Below are 19,487 nucleotides of genomic sequence, written 5' to 3' on the forward strand. Positions count from 1 at the left end.
ACTACCAAGTAAGGAGATGTAATTATTGTAATTGTATTTATGTAGTGCTTGCTACCTTTGACAAGGCATTGAAGTGCTTTTCAGCGAGTAGCACGCTACTCTCGAACCCAAAAGGATTAGTGGTGGATTATCATAGGGAAATATGAGTTAATTTGAAGGGTGGACATGTGTAGCAAGAAACAGTGTGGCATCTGTATGAATATGTCCTCCTTCCTGCATCCTATGGTATCAGAATATCGAGTAGTTCATTTTGTGCTGCAAACTAATTGTAGCAAAAATAATGATGTCCCCCATGTTAGAAGGTAAGTGTACATAGTATACGTAGGTAAGTATAGATTTGCCATATGTAACCCCACATATATACCTTGTCAATATGTATAATAATATTTATATCTTCAAGATTTGTGGGTGTAGAGTTATAAATATTGAAATATACTTACCTTTATATTCTTCCATTGTCGTTATTTTGGTCACCGATATTTTTGCTACAATATTTTTGGAGTGTCAATCAAACAATCAATCAGTATCCTAGTCTTGTAGGGAATATTCTGTCATATAAGCCCCAGCACTTCAGAAAAATTAAAACATAGTTAGCCAAGAGTGTTATGAAGGGAACAGGACTATTTACATCACAATTTCCTTTATTTTTCAAGGAGAAACCTTTCCCATGGTATAGTGCCGTTTACATAGAGTTACGATATTATTGGACCATTTGCATTCACTCAAGAGCACTTAAACCAAAGCGCTTTACAATCAAAAGCATTTAACTCATTCACCACTCAGACCTTGGCTCCGCCACCGCACAACCTCACAACTCCATTGTAATTAACTTTTGTTTGCTTACAAGGGTTGGGCATTTGCATAGAAACATAATACATCAGCAAGTAATATGTTTGTCTCAAGGTTCTTCTGCTGTGCTCTGGAGTCTCCAGGAGTAGCAATGAGTGCACGTTGCTCCCATCTGCTGCCAGAACCTCTGTCCCACATATGAGTAGCAATGAGTGCACGTGGCTCCCATCTGCTGCCAGAACCTCAGCCCCACCTATGAGTAGCAATGAGTGCACGTGGCTCCCATCTGCTGCCAGAACCTCTGTCCCACCTATGAGTAGCAATGAGTGCACGTGGCTCCCATCTGATGCCAGCACCTCAGCCCCACCTATGAGTAGCAATGGGTGCACGTGGCTCCCATCTGCTGCCAGAACCTCTGCCCCACCTATGAGTAGCAATGAGTGCACGTGGCTCCCATCTGCTGCCAGAACCTCTGCCCCACCTATGAGTAGCAATGAGTGCACGTGGCTCCCATCTTCTGCCAGAACCTCTGCCCCACCTATGAGTAACAATGAGTGCACGTGGCTCCCATCTGATGCCAGCACCTCAGCCCCACCTATGAGTAGCAATGGGTGCACGTGGCTCCCATCTGCTGCCAGAACTTCTGCCCACAACTGTGACTAGAAATGAGTGACATGTGGCTCTCAACTACTACCAAACCCACGCCCCCACCTGTGAAGAGAAACAAGTGGTGTGACACATGTCTCTCTTCTGCTACTACTGCCCCCGCCTGTTAGTAGAAATGAGGGACACATGGCTCCCATCTGCAGCAATAATTACTGCCCCATCATTGCCAGAGACGTTCAACTCCTTCTTGGCCTTGTGACCCAGCTATCTAGTCAAGTGCAGATGGAGTCCTTTTTAGATGCTGTTGTCGTTTGTAGCTTTTATTAGATTCTTGCAGAGGATGACCTATACCGGTCTACTCTTAGCTGAAGCTGGGTGCCAGACGTCCTAGCGCCGATCTGGTACACTGAACCACAGTACCTGTGCTGCCTTCTGGGCTCACCCTTGAGTATACTGGCATTTTGCCTGTTTAAAATGTAAGTTTCGACAGCTGTGGGGACTGGGGGAAAGCAGATAGAGTGATGAGTGCAGGATTACATGATGTGTCAAGTAGGGAAGCCTTAAAAACAACTTAGGGGATGCAGATCAACATTGCACAACATAGCCACTTAACCACGTCTCCTTCTAGTTAGTGATGGTAAAATGCACCTAAAAATAGGAGTGATCTTGAGAGAGCGTATTTGATATTACATATTATAGACGTGAAATGCTTATGTCTAACAATGCTGTATTAATAAAACATTCATTAAAAGCGTATTCATAAATATGGAGAATCGTTCATATGTATAAACTAATGTCAACTGTAAGAAATAATCGTTTATAGTTTGCCTAACTGAGCACATTAAAACGTATAAAACTGCATTCATTAGAACTCGTATATCTTAAGTTAGCATGAGCCAAGCAGAAGCTGTGTAGCCCTCATATTAAAAGCGTATTTTTCCTGTCTCTTCAGTGTGCGGACTTGCAAACGACCATGACCCTGCTATTGTTCTTTCTGTATTAGTTTGAAACATGGGGACATTTTCCCATCCGCATGCTAGCATCTTTTAGTATAAAATGATTGTGCTTCGAAACATTTGTAGATACTTCCAAGGACAATGAGACGAGGGAAAGAGAACTTTAACCTGAGACGTGTGCCAAGATGATGAAGTAACCCCGGATATGCCACCTACGGAAAGTCGATTATGAAGACCAATCAGAAGACAGGACAATATCGAGAGATGACAAATGCATTACTTAATGTATAATTTGATAGGTTAACAATGATGGGGTGTATTGACTAACCAATAGAATTTTGGGGGAATGAATTACTAGAAAGGGATAAAAACCCATGACACAGGAAATAATCATTCCATTAGGTAGGGAATGATATTGATTACATCCCGAAACTCTGTCACACTATTCTGTGACTTGAGACTTAGACAAACCATCCTTGCCCATACTGCTGCCCCTTACACTTTTCTCCTTATGAGGAGAGTGTCTTGCCTCTAACTTAGATAGACTGACGGCGATCTAACTGATGTCCTGAAGACGAAGACTGATCCTGAATGCTGACTCAATCAGAGGAGGGTAATTATAAAATTGCTAATGAAGATTCATTTTGCCTTTCTTTCTAGGTACCAACTGCTGTATGTTTTGATAGAGACCTTAGCTAGAAGTTTTCCAAATTGGTGTTCAAAATTGTTTTGCATGACGCCCAACATGCTAATGCTAATTAGAGGTTAGACAAGGTATTCATTCTGACTGACAAACTGACGTGACTGACATGGTGCTATGCTGAACTAGTATTTTAGAAAGTTCGATGTGTTATAATCCGCTTATATCTATCTGATTGTCTATGCTACTGATCTATGCATTATCGAAAGCTTATTGTGGTTGTCATCTTGTAATCGTGTTAATATGCTTTTTGATTTTGAGATTAATGCCTTTGCTACTAGATTGTAATCAATAGGGAATAAAACTCATAAACTTCATTAAGGTGTGGTTATTCATGACTGAAAGGTCATGGTTGCGCCGAATGTTTATTAATGTCTACAGTAAGAGATATTTTGGTGTTAAACGTGGACAATGTTATTGACATATTGATTGATATTTTGATCAGTTATCTCGTCCTACGGTGTCTCACCACTGGGCCCAAAGATTCATTGGCCTAAAACGAGTCCTGATGTGTATAAATTGACATAGACGGACGCGTTAGCAGTTCTGGTAGCAGAGTACGGTTTGGCCCTTGGGAGCCCTAGGACGGAGTTTTCACTGTTCAATTGTTTTCTTGTGGTAATGCAAATTGGAAAGATGATGAGTTGCTAGATCTGCCATGGGCTTTCCCGGGATCTCGGAGCCTACCTAAATGAGTTGGGAATGTTCTCGGCGCCATAGTATGTGTGGTTAGGGTCTTTTGCGCTTATTAAATCTTATGCACTTTGCAGGTGATTGTGAATACTTGAGTGTGATTAGGCCAAATTTAGTGTTGTTTAGAAGGAGTGGGCGTACTCCACAGCATGAGAGTAGGGAAGTCGGCGTACTTTATGTGAATGCAGCGCTTGTTGCTCAAAATTAGCCACGTGGTTGGTTGTTGTATACGGGCCTATTGAGGTCTAAGACTCCGGAGTATGATGTTAAAATGGTTTATGTTGTAATCTGTGCGGTTTAATAGGTCAATCGGGCGTGGTTGACAGATCGAGTTTCGAGTTATGATGCATGTGTGTAACCTTCGATGGAGATTTGACAAGTTCTAAAGTGCACTAGAAGGAGTCATTGACAAGTCGAGAGTAGGATTTGCAGGTCGAATTCTGCTTGCGTATGAGGGAACTGAGAAGGAGAGAGTAGCGGCCGAGGCTTCAAGTGAAATCTCTGTAAGGTTCTGAAGCGAATGTGTTACCCTTCCTGTAGTGAACCGGCAGATTTGTGTTGTCATTCAAGTGCTAGCAATAATTTGCATTAGTTTGTATGAGTTGTAAGGAGTTAGTGAGGTGTGGACAAGCCGCAAGACTTTGTCAGCTGCAGTGTGTGTGAGTGTGACGTCAGTGGTGCCGCGCTGGGATAGGTCAGATGTCGAGAGGGGTCGCGCACGGATTGGCTGCCGTCCGTGAGAGGCAATAGGTTGAGCAAAGGGTAGGTGAAGAGTGTCCTGGGAATAAAGCCGTTTTCTGAGAAAAATAAAATAAAATGAATTTTGTTAAGGCATTTAAAAGCGCATTGAAAGGAGATGTGTATATTGTTGCAACTGATGGGGAACCTACACCACCTGAGGGTACACCAGCTTGCACGGTTATGGAGGAAAAGGGTGTTGCACCGTGTTTATGGATAAAACAATGGCGCAAACTAACAGAGAAAGAAGGGTGTCTAGCGTTTCCCGAACATGGAACGTTTAATCAAAAGGTTTTAGAAAATCTGAGGTGGATGTTAAGTACGCAGCAACCACCTCCTCGACCAGCACAATATGAGGCTTTGGCAATTTGGGACCTGATGGCTCTTAAACATAGACAAGAAAGATTTCACAGGAGATTGACAAGAGCAGAAAAATCCTATGCAGAGGCTAGGTGGGATAATGAGAACAAAATGTGGAGACGAGGAATAGTGGATGGGTTGAAGCTGTTTCCGGCAATAACCCAGGGAGAGGAAACACAGGGAAAGAAAGCTTCTTGCAAAACTGACAAAGAACCAGACAAACACAAAGAGAATAAAAGATCTTGGGAAGAAGAGGACGAATCAGATGATGAGGCGTTTATGGATAGGCTGTTACATGATCGTCCACCACCTTACGCGGTGAACAACAGTGCTCCAAGTACTAGCTTGGATCCTGGGAACCAGACGAAAGAAAAGGGTGTTACTGATACAGTGCAGACTAGCGATACAGCTTTGATACAGAATGGTGTCAGTGTACCAACTGCTCCAGACCCGCCGATACAGTTACAGCCTCCACCACAGATAAAAAGAATTTATCCCGATGTTCCAGTGCTTGAGACTACTACGAACTTGGTGGTGCAGCCAGACCCGATATATACAAAGCCAAGGTTAATGCAGATTGAGTCAACTCCGCAGTTAGTGTCACAACTGCCAAAACTGATACCTGGGTATAACCCAGTAGCGGGTCCTTTAAAAGAACCTGCACCAGGATTATTAGATCAGACCTATGGTGTTGAAGCTCCAAGAAGCTTGGGAGCAGGCCAGACACCTGCCGCTATATCACTACCCATTACAGTTGGTCCCCCGGTGCCGTTATATGCACAGGAGAAAACAAGGATGTGTGAACAGGGAGTCCTAACTCATGAAACGATAAGAGGAGGGCCTATTATAACTCCACAAATAATGACACAGAGAGGACAGGCTTGTGAACAATCAAGACCCTTAATGGACCTTAGTCCAATAGGGGCACCTCTTGAGGCAATGCGACAAGCAGGATTGGCAGTCCTGACTCCCCAAACTATGAGTACAAATACCTCATACACTCCAATGATACATGCAGGGAACATTTCACTGCAGGGTTTTACCGTACAACAGTTAAATGAGTGGTTAGAGAAAACTTGCACATCACAAAGGGCTACAGCAGCTGCAATCGAACCTGAGAAAGAGAAACACGATGAATACCTAAATCTAGTACGACTAGGAGCAGAAGCTGCTGAATTGGTGGATGGAACAATGGGAGTAAATAGGTTGGAGTCTTACACTGAGGCAGAATTAAGGTACTTATGCCCTAAAATCACCAAAGAGGTAGGCAAAGTACACCAGAAATTAACGAATTTGGCAGACAAATACAATATCGACATTGGAAACACAAAACATTTGAAACGGAGTTACAGATTAGATTTTGACTCAAAAGATTTTGAGCACATGAGATCTGCAGGCATGAAGACACATTTGAAAGAGCTGCTGCAAAGCGCACAAATTTGGGGAGCACTAGAGAAATGGGAAGGCCGATGGATGAAGAAAAGAGATAAGGGGAAAAGAGATAGTCCAGTATCTAATGAAACAACAGTCACACCAAACTTAGAGACAGTGAAAATCCTACCTATGAGAGAAACAGCTGGTGGTGTTTTGGTGCATGTGCCTTGGTCCAGGGAAGACATTTTGTCCTTTACGAATGATTATCCCAGGTTAAGAGAAAAACCGATCAAGTGGTATCAACAGACAGATAGATTCGTAAAGCTTGCGAAGTGTCTCTGGGAAGACTTAAATACCTTGTTTGAGATTATTGTTCCGCCAGACTTGTGGCTTGAGTGCAAGAGAGGGGTAGATTGGCCCACAAAGGAACCGGCAAGGGATAAAGTGACTGGAGCGCCTTCTGAAGAGGTGATTAAATATTATCATAAAGTAATTGAGTTTTTGAAACAAAAGGTGTCGCCGAAGGTGACTGATTGGCAGAAAATTGACCGGACCTCTCAAGAGGTTAAAGAGTCAATACATGCATATTATGAAAGATTGTTGAAGGCATTCAAACATTACAGTGGTACTGAGACAATTGAGCCGAAGGACATGAATCATCTTGTGTTCAGATTTGTCGAAGGGCTGAGACCCGAGGTCAGCCGAATGATTAAAAATCATTTGATTTGTTGGCAAGCTAAACCGATTGATGAAGTATTACAGTACGCGAAATACTGTAGTGACGAAATTGAGTTAAAGCAGAAAAAGTTGAAGGAGAAGGTGATGGTGATGCAGATAAGAGCTGCACAGGCTGGAATACAGGGAAATGGTGTTCAGCAAATGATACAGCAACAACCGCAATTGAATGGTGTGTTTCAGGCACAGCCGAGAGGTAGAGGTCGAGGGTTTGTGAACCGTGGTACGGACATGAATAATGTTGTTGTTCAAGGTGATGGTCAAGGAGTGAAAAAGATGTCACCATGCCATGCGTGCGGGGGCGTGGGACATTGGAAACGGGATTGTCCAAATATAATGCAGGATGGTACAGTTCAGCAGAGTATCAATGCCGGTACATTGCAAAATTCACGAGGTTCAAGAATGAGACACCCGAATCAGAACTATCAAAATAATTTGGTACAAATGACAGGGGTGCAACCTATGCAGCAAATGCAAATGCCGCGTTTCCAAACAGTATCAGTACAACCGATGCAACAGCAGATCCCTGTGGTGCCTAGACAGCAAATGCAGTTACCCCTAGCTCCGATGGGACAGCAACAGGTGATGCTTCCTCAACAGGTCACAGGTCAAGTAACAAATCAAAACAACACTGTACAACAATTCCCATTACGAGGGGAAAATGAGATGAATGAGGATTGGTCAGATGATAGTTCAGACAGTGAAGAGTGCAGACTCGCCGCATCCTTAGAGGTAGACCAGAGAGGCCCATATGTGGAGGGAAAAGTAATGGGCTACAAGGTCTCATTTTTAGTTGATACAGGAGCTACACGCTCTACTGTTCGCAGTGCAGAGGTACCAAGATTACCTCTCTCAGGGCGCACCATACGAGTGGTTGGTGTGGCTAACCAGTACCTGACTAATCCAATCACTGACCCAGTGCAGGTTGAAATCGGTAATTTCCAGGGCCTGCATAGATTTGTTGTATGCGATTCAAGTCCAGTATCCTTGTTAGGAAGAGACTTATTGTGCAAAACCAAATGTTCAATTACCTGTTCCAATGGTGGAATAGAGGTTCAGACAAACAGTGATGACGAGGCAGATGAGGGTCAGCTCATGGAAGAAGGAAGAGAGATGAATGAAGATTACCCTCTAATTACCCTTTTTCCAGTGTTCACCTTGATCGATCTACCTGCTGATCTGCAAGGATCTGTGATAGAGAAGGTGGGGGATTTGACTGGAAAGGAGGTTGGATTAATAAAGGGAGTAAAACCAATCAAGGTGCAGATAAGGCCGAATGCAGTGTTCCCACAAGTGTCACAATATCACATGACTCAGGATGTCCTTATTGAAGTGACACAGATAATTGCAGATTTTCTCAGACAGGGAGTTTTGAAAGAAGTCCTGAGTAGTCCGTGTAACTCTCCAATTATGGGTTTGAGAAAGCCCTGTGGGAAAGTTCGAATTGTGCAGGATTTGAGAAAAATAAACGAAATTGTGGTAAAATGCTGCCCTGTGGTTCCTAACCCAGCAGTAATAATGTACCAGGTTCCTTGTGATGCTGAGTGGTTTACCGTAGTAGACCTATCACAAGCGTTTTTCTCGATTCCACTTCACGAAGACAGACAGTTTTTGTTCAGTTTCAAATTCCTGGATAAGGTATACAGTTGGTGCAGAATTCCTCAGGGGTTCTCTGAGTCACCATCCATCTTCAATCAGATATTGAAGAAGGATTTGGAACCTCTTGTGCTACCTAACAATTCGACTCTTGTGCAGTACATTGATGATTTGTTGATTGCATCCAAAACCAAAGACAGCTGCAAATATGATACCATTGCCTTATTGAATCATTTGGGAAAAAACGGACATAAGGTGTCACCTAAAAAGCTGCAGTACTGCCAAAAAGAAGTAAAATATTTGGGGCATCTGATTGAGAAAGGGTCTCGAAGAATATCAAAAGAGAGAATAACAGTTGTTTTACAAATGAATCCCCCAACAACAAAGAGAGATGTCAGAATGTTCTTGGGAATGGTGGGCTACTGTCGCCAGTGGATACCCAACTTCTCGATCATTTCAAAACCATTAACAAAACTGACAGGAAAGGAGGTTAAGGATGAACCATACACAATCACATTGACAAAAGAAGAGCTTGAGTCATTTCTAGAGCTGAAAGAATGCATGTGCAGGGCTCCAGCATTAGGAATGCCTGATTATGAGAAACCATTTTTGTTGTTCTGTCATGAACGTGATGCTTGTTCTTTGTCTGTTTTAACACAGGTCCATGGAGATGCAAATCGCCCTGTAGCATATTTTTCGGCTACTTTGGACCCTGTCGCAGCAGCCTTACCGGGTTGTTTGCGAGCAGTCGCAGCAGTTGGTCAAAGCCTTTCACAATGCGAGGGCATAGTCATGGGATATCCCCTGACAGTATTGGTTCCACATTCTGTTGAAATTCTGCTGACACGAACTAAGACACAACACATGACAAATGCCCGACTTACCAAATATGAGACAATTATTCTGGGGTCACCAAATGTCACATTGAAAAGGTGCACTGTACTGAACCCGGCAACTCTACTTCCCATTGAGAATACAGAAATAAAAGATGGGGAAGAGTTTGAGCATGATTGTCTGGAGGTAACTGAGCTCAGTACCAAACCTCGCTCAGATATAAAAGATACCCAGTTAAAGGAAAACGATTACATTATGTTCGTTGATGGGTCCTGTCTAAGAGATTCATCAGGAACCTTGAGAGCTGGTTATGCAGTATGTACCATATCCGGTATAGTCGAAGCCTCCTGGCTCGAGAAAGTGTTTTCTGCACAGGTGGCAGAATTGATAGCTCTCACAAAAGCCTGCCATGCTGCTGTAAATCTAAAGGTCACAATCTATACAGACAGCAGATACGGATTTGGAATTGTACATGATTTTGGTCAACTCTGGTCACAAAGAGGGTTTATGACATCCTCTGGTTCACCAGTGAAAAATGGAGAACAGATAAGAGATTTGTTACATGCGATTCAGTTGCCTCTTGAAATTGCTGTGGTGAAATGCAGTGCTCACACCAGATCACAAGATTTTGTGTCAATGGGGAATGGTTATGCAGACCAGGTTGCCAGATTTTGTGCATTGAACTGTATATCTTTTAAAGAGCAATGGGAACTGTTACCACAACCTGAGAATGACACAACCTTAAGTCTAGCATTACGAGTGGTTGATACTTTAGACGAATTAAAGACACTACAAAGCCACGTTGGTAAGGAGGAAAAACGTTCCTGGCAGAAAATACAGTGTGTACAGAGAGCAGACGATATTTGGGTATCAGGAGAGGGAAAACTAGTGTTGCCAAACAGTCTTCTGTCACAATTTGCCCGATTGTATCATGGGCAGGCACATTTGGGAAGAGATGCCATGATCAGATCATTTAAGATTGATTGGTTCAATCCAAAATTCAGACATGCCGCAGAGATTACTTGTCACAGATGCGTCATTTGTCAACAGATGAACGCTGGAAAAGGAACTGTGGTAACTTTGAGCCACATTGGGAGAGCTGGTGGTCCATTTAATAAGATACAAATGGATTTCATTGAAATGCCTGTTTGTGGAGGTCTGAGATACGTGCTGGTGATTGTGTGTGTTTTTAGCCATTGGATTGAGGCATATCCCACACGTAGGAATGACAGTCTTACAGTTGCAAAACTACTACTCAGAGAATTAATACCCAGGTTCGGGTTTCCGGTTTCTATAGAATCAGATAGGGGAAGACACTTCGACAATGAGGTGATTAAACTTCTGTGTGCCGCACTCAACATTGAACAAAAGCTGCATTGTAGCTATCGCCCTGAAGCTTCAGGACTAGTCGAGCAGATGAATGGTACTTTGAAATCAAGAATAGCAAAAATGTGTGCAGCAACAAACATGAAGTAGCCAGATGCATTACCTCTAGTGCTGATGTCTATGAGAAACACGCCAGATAAGAAAACAGGATTGTCCCCACATGAAATCCTCATGGGCAGAGCAATGAGGTTACCAGCGGTACCTGCAAATGCACTAGTAAATATTACAGATGATATGGTGTTGGATTACTGCAAACGTTTGGCTGACGTGATTCGCTCTTTCTCTCACTAGGTGGAAGCTAACACGTTACCACCAATCGGCGAACCAGGACACTCTCTGCAAGCTGGAGATTGGGTGGTTGTCAAGAAGCACGTAAGAAAATCGTGTCTTGAGCCGCGTTGGAAAGGGCCATATCAAGTGATATTGACGACCACTACTGCTGTGAAGTGTGCCGGGGTTCCCAACTGGATACATGCCAGTCATACAAAAAGGGTAGCGTGTCCTGTTGAAGAGGAACTTGAAAATTCCGGTGCAGCAACCTCAAGAGGAGAAGTCTCAGAATCAGAGATCAGTCAAGAAGGATCTGAGACTACAGGAGAGCCCGCTGAGAACAGCCGTGTCCCTCAAACTATCAGTGAGTTTGAGAGAGGTGACGAAGTGCCAATCTCAGTGAAGGCAGCAGGAGAACAAAGTCAAGGAGAGGTTCTCCCAGAAGCAGACGAATACAATTCAGAATCTGAATACAGTGTCGAACAAGGAGAGAGAGACGAAGAAGTGGCAAATTTAAATCAGAACAAATCAAGATCTGCCGAACGAGTTCCAAGCCTATCAGGAGAAAACACCATATTATCAGAGGAGGGTGCTGTCCAAGGTACTGAAGGAAAACGCCGAAGTAAGACGAACAGAGGTGACAATTGGCCAGACAAATCACACTTTAGAATAAGAGAAATAGCAAACAAAACAATAATAGAGGAAAGCGATACCGCACGGGCAGACGATCTGAGTGAAGGAGAACAGCAAGGTGAACGAAGAATAAAAAGAATAGCAAACAGAAGATATACCGGTCCTGAATGGGCATACGCTACAACCTCTGAATGGCAACAAGAATTCTTAGCGTTCTGTTTTGATCGAGAAATACCAGGCCAGTACTACGGTACCTGAAGAAAATACAACAAGAAAATTGAAGAGAAAAACATTGAAATTGTGAAAGCTGAAAAATAATAAACAAGAATCTTAGAGAAGAAATAAAACTACTGGAAAGTGACATTAAACCTGGATTTGACTTATAGAAACCTGATTACGACAAGGTGCTAACCTGAATTGACGAAAAGGGGTCCTGGAGTGAGTGAAGACGCTGTAAATTACGCAGAAAGAGTTTGCTACTCAGAGTTGATTGTTAATCTGCTGTTTGATTCTATACAAACATGGCTTATAGTAACAAAGGAAGTAAAGTGTGTGGCTGGTTAGGACTTATGATAGGTGCTGTATGTGCAATAATGATTGTGGGAGTGATTGTAGGAATGCCATGGAAAGAGAGTGAAACTATTAGTGCAACTTCAAAACCTGAAACTACTACTACAACTAATAAGCTATCACCATGGGAGAAATTTGAGCAAGACACAAAACATCTGCATGAGGGAACTAATCCAAAGGGGGAGCTTTCTACTAATGTTTTCTATCGCCTACTAAATGAGTATGTGGAAACTATGAATGCGAAAAACTGTTATGTGTGCACTAAAATTCCTTCATCTGTGCAGGAGGGAGTTACTTATCATAGCCTCCCTCTTACGTATGGGATTAGTTGTAGCTTGCTACTAACAAGATTTTATGATCAAGAGCATGTGCAATATTTTTATTCAAATTTGGATGTTGTGTTTTCTTTTGTGCCTGTTATTGAATTCTTAAATAAGTTAGCTAAAGAACATGATATAAAATTAGTTAGAGGATTCTTTGAGCCAACACTAACATTTGGAACTGCTTATGCACATCGCAATAACTTAACATGCTTACTGTCTCCTGTAGAGAAAAGTTTTTTAGATCACACAGATGATAGACGTAAAGCATTAAAGGAAAGATTAGAAAAAGGTTTAGAAAAACGCACTTATGCAAATGATTATGCTTATACTGAAATTAAAACACAAGGCAAGTTAGCTATAGATGCATTACACGTAGGTAGACTCTGTATATATAGACCAAAATCTGATCAAGATAATTTGTTTGTGGGAACGAGTGAATGTAGGCATGTGTTTTTGTTTCAGAGCAAATGGACCTTTATGTTAAATGGACAAGACCCAGCGATTCCTGGAATCTATTACATCTGTGGGTTAAATGCGTATTACCGTCTCCCTAAGGGATGGTATGGGACATGTTATTTGGGAATAATATTCCCAAAGATTTACCAGATTGATGACTTAAAACAACTACTTAAAACGTCTGAATTACAACATACCAGACAAAAACGAGAATCAGTGGCGGCTGTCATTGGTAATATATTTGGAGCTATAATCCCTTCAGTAGGGGTTATCCTAAATTCTATGAAAATTCAAAAGTTGTCTACTATTGTGGATAACATGCTGACAAATTTTACAGGAGCTATACTTCTGATGGATACTGAACTTGCTGCAGAAAGAGCTATGACTCTTCAAAACCGGCTTGCTTTAGACATTCTTTTAGCAAAGAGTGGAGGTGTGTGCAAAATGCTTAATGAACAACATTGTTGCTCGTATATACCTGACAATAGTAAGAAAATTAGAAGCATGCTAACTAACCTGACTAGAGATAGTATAGATTTGAAGGATCTAAAAGAACTTGGTGTTTGGGAGAAATTTGGAAAGGGAATTGCCCGAGTGGGAAGCTGGTTTACCAACATTTGGAATGGGGTACTTGCAAAAATCATGATGGGATTATTAATTGTTCTGATCTATTTATTGGGATTTTGGGGAGTATGCAAAATTAATGAAAAGGTGAAAAGAAATTTGGCTAACAGAACCAAAAGAAACGAAGAAAGTGAAAGAGAGAAAATGTTTAATGAAATATGGGAAAGCTCACATAAGGGAAAAGGTGTTGAAATGCACATTATGCGTAAAATAAAGAATTAAAACCTGGAAGATTTCTGATGACGAGCGTCATCAGAGAAGGGACTGACGCTTTCAAAGTCCAGAGGTTTCTCTGAGACTCTCTGGGACTACTCCGCCACATTGTTCACGCTGGTTACACAGCCAGCAAAGCACCAGTGGTAGACTCTTGCACCAGGATCAATGGTTTCAAGCCTCCTTCCATTGATCAGTACCTCCTGCAGGGTGGGTTCACTCCTTCCCCTTAACTCAGGCAGGACTCCTTGGGTTCCTAGGAAAGTCAAAGAAATCTTCCTGGAGACTGGAGTCCAGGTAATTTTCCTTCACCTCTGGATAGCTGGCTGTCTGTCAGACACCAGCTCTGGTTGTGCACGTATTACTAGGTTGCTCTGTGATGGACCCCTCCTTGGTCAGCAAGAACTTGGAACCAGAACTATAAGCTCCCACTTTCATACAATTAGCAGTCAATGGATGTGAATTTTCTGTTTGCCACTGTAGAACCAGCTCTCATCAGTTCCCTTTTCATGTGTCCTTCACAGGCAATCCTGCAGTCTCTGCCTTTGTCTTGAGTGATGCTTTTCACAGCCGTCTCATCTCCAGGTTGGAGCACCCACGTCGGAGGCACAAAGAAGTGTCAGCAATCTGCACCTATTACATCAACAGCCACTCTTGAAAGTGATCAGGGAGAGAGACAGTGGGATGCTCCCTTCTACATGGCCCTTCACAGCCTGATATAGAAACTATAGTGCCATCTCTTGCACTTGCCACCCTCCAAGTGGTGGGCTCAAGAACAGTAATCAGCAGTCTTCTGGATCAGTAAGGAGCTAACCAAATGTCTAAGGGGAGGCCCATCTCTTCTTTCCACAGTTCATTGTCAGTGTTGCCACCCTCCATTGTATGGAATGTCAGCAATACACTTCCATAGTCTGGTAGAAGAACCTCACCTTCGTCTTGTGTACAGGTGCAGACAAGGGTTTTCAAAATGGAATCCACATGACTGTGTCTCCCTGTGATTCACTAAGACACTAATGTAATTCACACCAAGTTCACAAGCATATATGTTTGCATCCGGGTGCAGTGGATGTCGGAGCTAGGATTCCTGGTTCATTATTAGCAGTTTAACCTTAGGTGAATGGGTCAGTAGGATCCAACACAGGTAGAAGTCTTATCATAGTATAATCACTAGGCCTAGGCCATCTCACACCTGCTAGATTAGTCTGAGGCTGGGACCAAAATCTGAACACCATGATACCAGATACTAGCATTTGGGCATGGAAGGCAGGGGTCGTGGTTGTAAACCATGCAAGAGACATACCCTGTACCATCGCTAATGCTAAACGTTAACCAACCATGCGCTGACTCTGAAATGAGGTTCATTCATACTATGTCACGTCCAGAGCACAGAAATCTGGAACCTGCTGAGGGAACAATTCTTCACAACCACTTAATCTTTCACAAACACTTAAGAAAAGCTCTTTTTATACACCTTAGCCAGGTGAAGTGACCATGACGGTAAGTGTGGCCATATGCAATACTGGGGCTAATTGAATCAGAAGAAACAGTTCCTCTCTGCTTTGGCTCCATGGCAAGATCACTCGTGGAACTAACTGGAATATGAACCCACAGGTCGGCAGCATATACCACTGACTGTCGTAGCTTCACCTGTCACTGCGCCACGGATTCAAGGACATCTTACATCTCACGAACATCATATTTACACACCACGTACACATATAAACCCACTTGTCAACCCTGTACACATTCACCATAAGCCTCCTTACATCGGCCCAAAAATGATGGTAGCAAAATCTCACACATTCTCTCCCCACTTCTTTTTCCAGAAGCAGGCTTAAGCAATATGCTTGACTCGTTCCCAGCAATACTGCAGCAGCACATCTCCACAATATGCTGACACTTAGCTACACTGGAAAATACGTGGCGCATCGACGAACAGGTCTCATCAACACATGCATGCATCTGCATGTCCGCGACGTGGCAGTACTCCGAAGCAACGCCTATTTCAGGGGTGCACTAAACAAATACAATGGCAGCATGGCTCCACCCACTGCCTCCGCTGAGCAGAACTCTGCCACTATTCCTAGACTGCAGATCCAAGTGGTAGATGACCACTTGCGAACACATTTCGTGAACCAGATATTTTATGCTTGGGCTTTCTGTCCTTCACTCATTTTCAAGTTCAAGCATAGGTGCACCAAAAAATTCAAAGGGCCAGATTTACAAGGCCATAGTGCCGCACTGCGCCACATTAGCATCATTTTATTTACTCTAATGTGGCTCAATGGGGCAATTTCAGACGCACCAGATTTACAAAGTGGCGCAATGCAAGCACTGTGCCACTTTGCCCACCCTTGCGCTACATTATGCCTGTGCAAGACATAATGCATGTAAGGGGGGGGCGTTCCGGCATTAGGAAGCCCACAAAAATGGCGCAGTGAAATCTACAGGATTTCACGGCACCATTTTTGCGTTTATTTTTAACGCCTGCTCAAAAATGCACAAGTTTGTTCGTTAGTCATGAAATTTGCACTGTCTGTAGACAGGACCACTGGATTTATGTGAGTCTATAGCATTTTTCCCATATTATGGATTTTCCGCATTTGCTGAATAATCGGGATAATTTGCAGATTTTAACAAAAAAATTGTTAACTCAAACAGAACAAAAGTTACTAAAAATGCAGTGACGTGTTGCTGTGCAGTGGAAGTCCCTTTGCAAAGGTTGAATGGTCACCTTTCAGTAGTTTATTGCTGTATATGGGGGTTAAAGCGGTACTAATTAGGTGAAACCTTTGCTCAGAAAGGGTGGCATGGGTGAAAATGAAAAAATAATGAAGTAATGCAGTCACAAAATGTACTGCATTGCTGCACATAATATCTTCTTGCTGCATACGTTTGTGGTCTCTGCCCCATAATTTGATCCTCTCCTGCTGCCTAATTTTCGTTGCCTTTCTTATAAAGACCATGTGCTAGACCGGGTCTTCCATCCACTGCACTCTCGTGGATCAGAGTGCCACCTGCCCGCAACAATGCTTTACCCCTCATCGCGGGTAAGAAGTGCAATATAAAGGAAATCACAATACTGTACAATGGCTGTGGCGACGGGTCACAAGCACAGGTCCCAATTGTGGGGTAGTTTATGCTGGGCAAGGCCTGGCAAGTATTAACTGTTTCCTGTATGTCACTCTTGTGCTGCTGCGCTGGCTCTCAGAATGACAGTGGGTGACAGATGAGTGTGACAGGGGAAGGGACTTCAAAGAAGGGGTCGGCTGCATTTGTGTTGTAAAAACGGTATGCACGACTGAGTTTTACCTGATCGTTCCAGATATCCTGTCCAATACTGGCATGCAAATTAGCTAAAACCCTTGGGGACTATGACTTTAAAATAATCTTGTGGCTTTATGAAAGCGAGTAGGACACGAGTGATCATACTACACTGGTGAGTCACCTAAACAGTTCCACGTGTTTTACCTTTTCATTGCCAACCAGAAATGAGTAAAAAACGCTGTGCAAAAAAGGAATCTTGTTAAAACTCCAGATAAAAAAAATACTCAATTTAGGCCAACAGAGGAAGTCAAGGCAGAGAAGGCAGAAACATTCCTCAACGTGCTGATCGTTTTAGGCCCTCATTTTCTGACATGCATGGGCCTCTCCAGAGCCTGGCTCTGTTTGCTCCGTACATACCATAAATCATGCTTAAGAAAGAATGTTATCTACACGAACTTGCAAATGGAATACACATACACTAGTGACTTACATAATAATCAATGTTTTTTTGAGTTAGGTAAATACCATACTGGGTGTCAGCTGAAATACCAGCGAAAAGTGCAAATAAACAAATCAGTGTCTCCTTGTGTCTGCTGTGTGACTCAACAAATTAGTTTTAAATCTGGATTGCGAAATATATTGATTCATGGCAAATGAAGGAATGTAAACGATATATTGGGATAAGACTGTAAGTCATTCCTATTTGCTTAAATTATAGGCTAAAATAAAAGAAAGAAGGCTAGAGACGGGAGGACCGAAGAAGGGGTTGGGGGGGTGGGGGGGCGAATGAAGGAGAGGGGGATAGGGGCTAAAATAGAGACATAGAAAGAAAGTAAGAAAGAGCAAAAATTGAAATATACACCTGTTTATGCAGTGCATAGTACCGGTGCTCTGTTTTGGAAACACTCAGGCCCTCATTGAGTTAGACTGACTTGAGTGCGTTGGTGCTGACAGACCAAATTCAACAATTCAGGCCAGCATCCCCACACCACATTCCAGTTATTCAAGCTGTGTCCCCAGAATGGGGAATTACACAAGGACAGGAAATACCTTTACTGTGCTTTTTTCCCCATCTAGGGAAAATATCTGATAACATTTTCTGCCAAGTCCGAACAGGTGTTAAATATCAGCAGGAGTGAGGGTGGGAGTTGGGGAAGGGGGTGGAGAGTGGAATTCTCGGGGGTGGAGCTTGGTAATCTATGTACGAGTGGGTGGAGTGTTGTCTGCTCCCTTCATGTGCTCTCTGCGGGTGAGAGAAGAAGGGTGCACAGAGCTTTGGACTTTGACACTGCCCACTGTTGTCCTGCTTTTGGCGGAGGGGTGTGAGAGACTGATGTGCGGGGAGGTCCTGGACCTTACTGGGGGAGCACTGTATCCTCCATGTTGTGCTGTGGGTGGGTTGGGTGTAGTTAGTTAGCTCTGGGACTGCCATCGATTCAGGACTGTGCCTGCTGTGATCAGAGGAGAAGGGGGGAGAGCATAGAGCACCGGGCACTGCTCACAGTCCAGGCAGCATTTGTGTCTGGGTGCGGTCAAGCACCATATTGGGAGTTTGAAGGGGGAAGGTAAATGAGAGTCAGGCCATATCTTCACTGGTCCACAGCATGTGGCCTGGGGCTCTGAATGTGGCTCGGTGCATCCTTGCACTTGGCCCTTCTAATGGGAGATAATTATAAGGTGATTTGCACGCACAGGATTTAGCTAAATTGTGGGGCTGGTGAGCAAACTTGGGAGCTCATTTAGAGTTGTTCAGAGGGAGTACTCTATTACAATGGTGGCGGAGTACCCTATCCATGACACTGATGGTCCGCCCATGTGATTTCCAGATGGGTGGACCCTAAATAAGCCAATATATTGTTTGGCCATTTGACTGCCAACCTGATTTAGAGTAAAGTGTGGAATGGCCAGTTTTACTCTCCCCTACTGCTGTGAAAAATATGGTGTTAAGGGAGTAAAAAAATGTTTAAATGCCCCACACTATTGGAGAAAACTACCATGATGTGGAGAGGTTATTAGTATTTGTTTTTTCAAAGACAACTCTACATTTAGTGGCCGGATGACCCTCTGTATGGCAGTGGTAAAGTACTCCATCATACCGACGGACTTACGTCTGCCCGTCAAACTCTAAATAAGCCCCTCAGTCTCCGACTTTCTCCGCTAGATTGCAACTTGACTATCAGATAACATCTTTCACTTTAATGAGGAAGAATGAACAGAAGACAAATATAAGTGAGAGACAAAAACGGAAAATAGAGATAATGTGAGACTGAGTGAATGAATGAATGATTAAGTAAATATAAGTTCAGCACAGAATTCATGGTCACAGAACCTATGCTTTGCACAATGAAATTCGAGAGATAGGGT

The sequence above is a fragment of the Pleurodeles waltl genome, chromosome 8 (assembly GCF_031143425.1).
Source record: "Pleurodeles waltl isolate 20211129_DDA chromosome 8, aPleWal1.hap1.20221129, whole genome shotgun sequence".
Lineage (NCBI taxonomy): Eukaryota > Metazoa > Chordata > Amphibia > Caudata > Salamandridae > Pleurodeles > Pleurodeles waltl.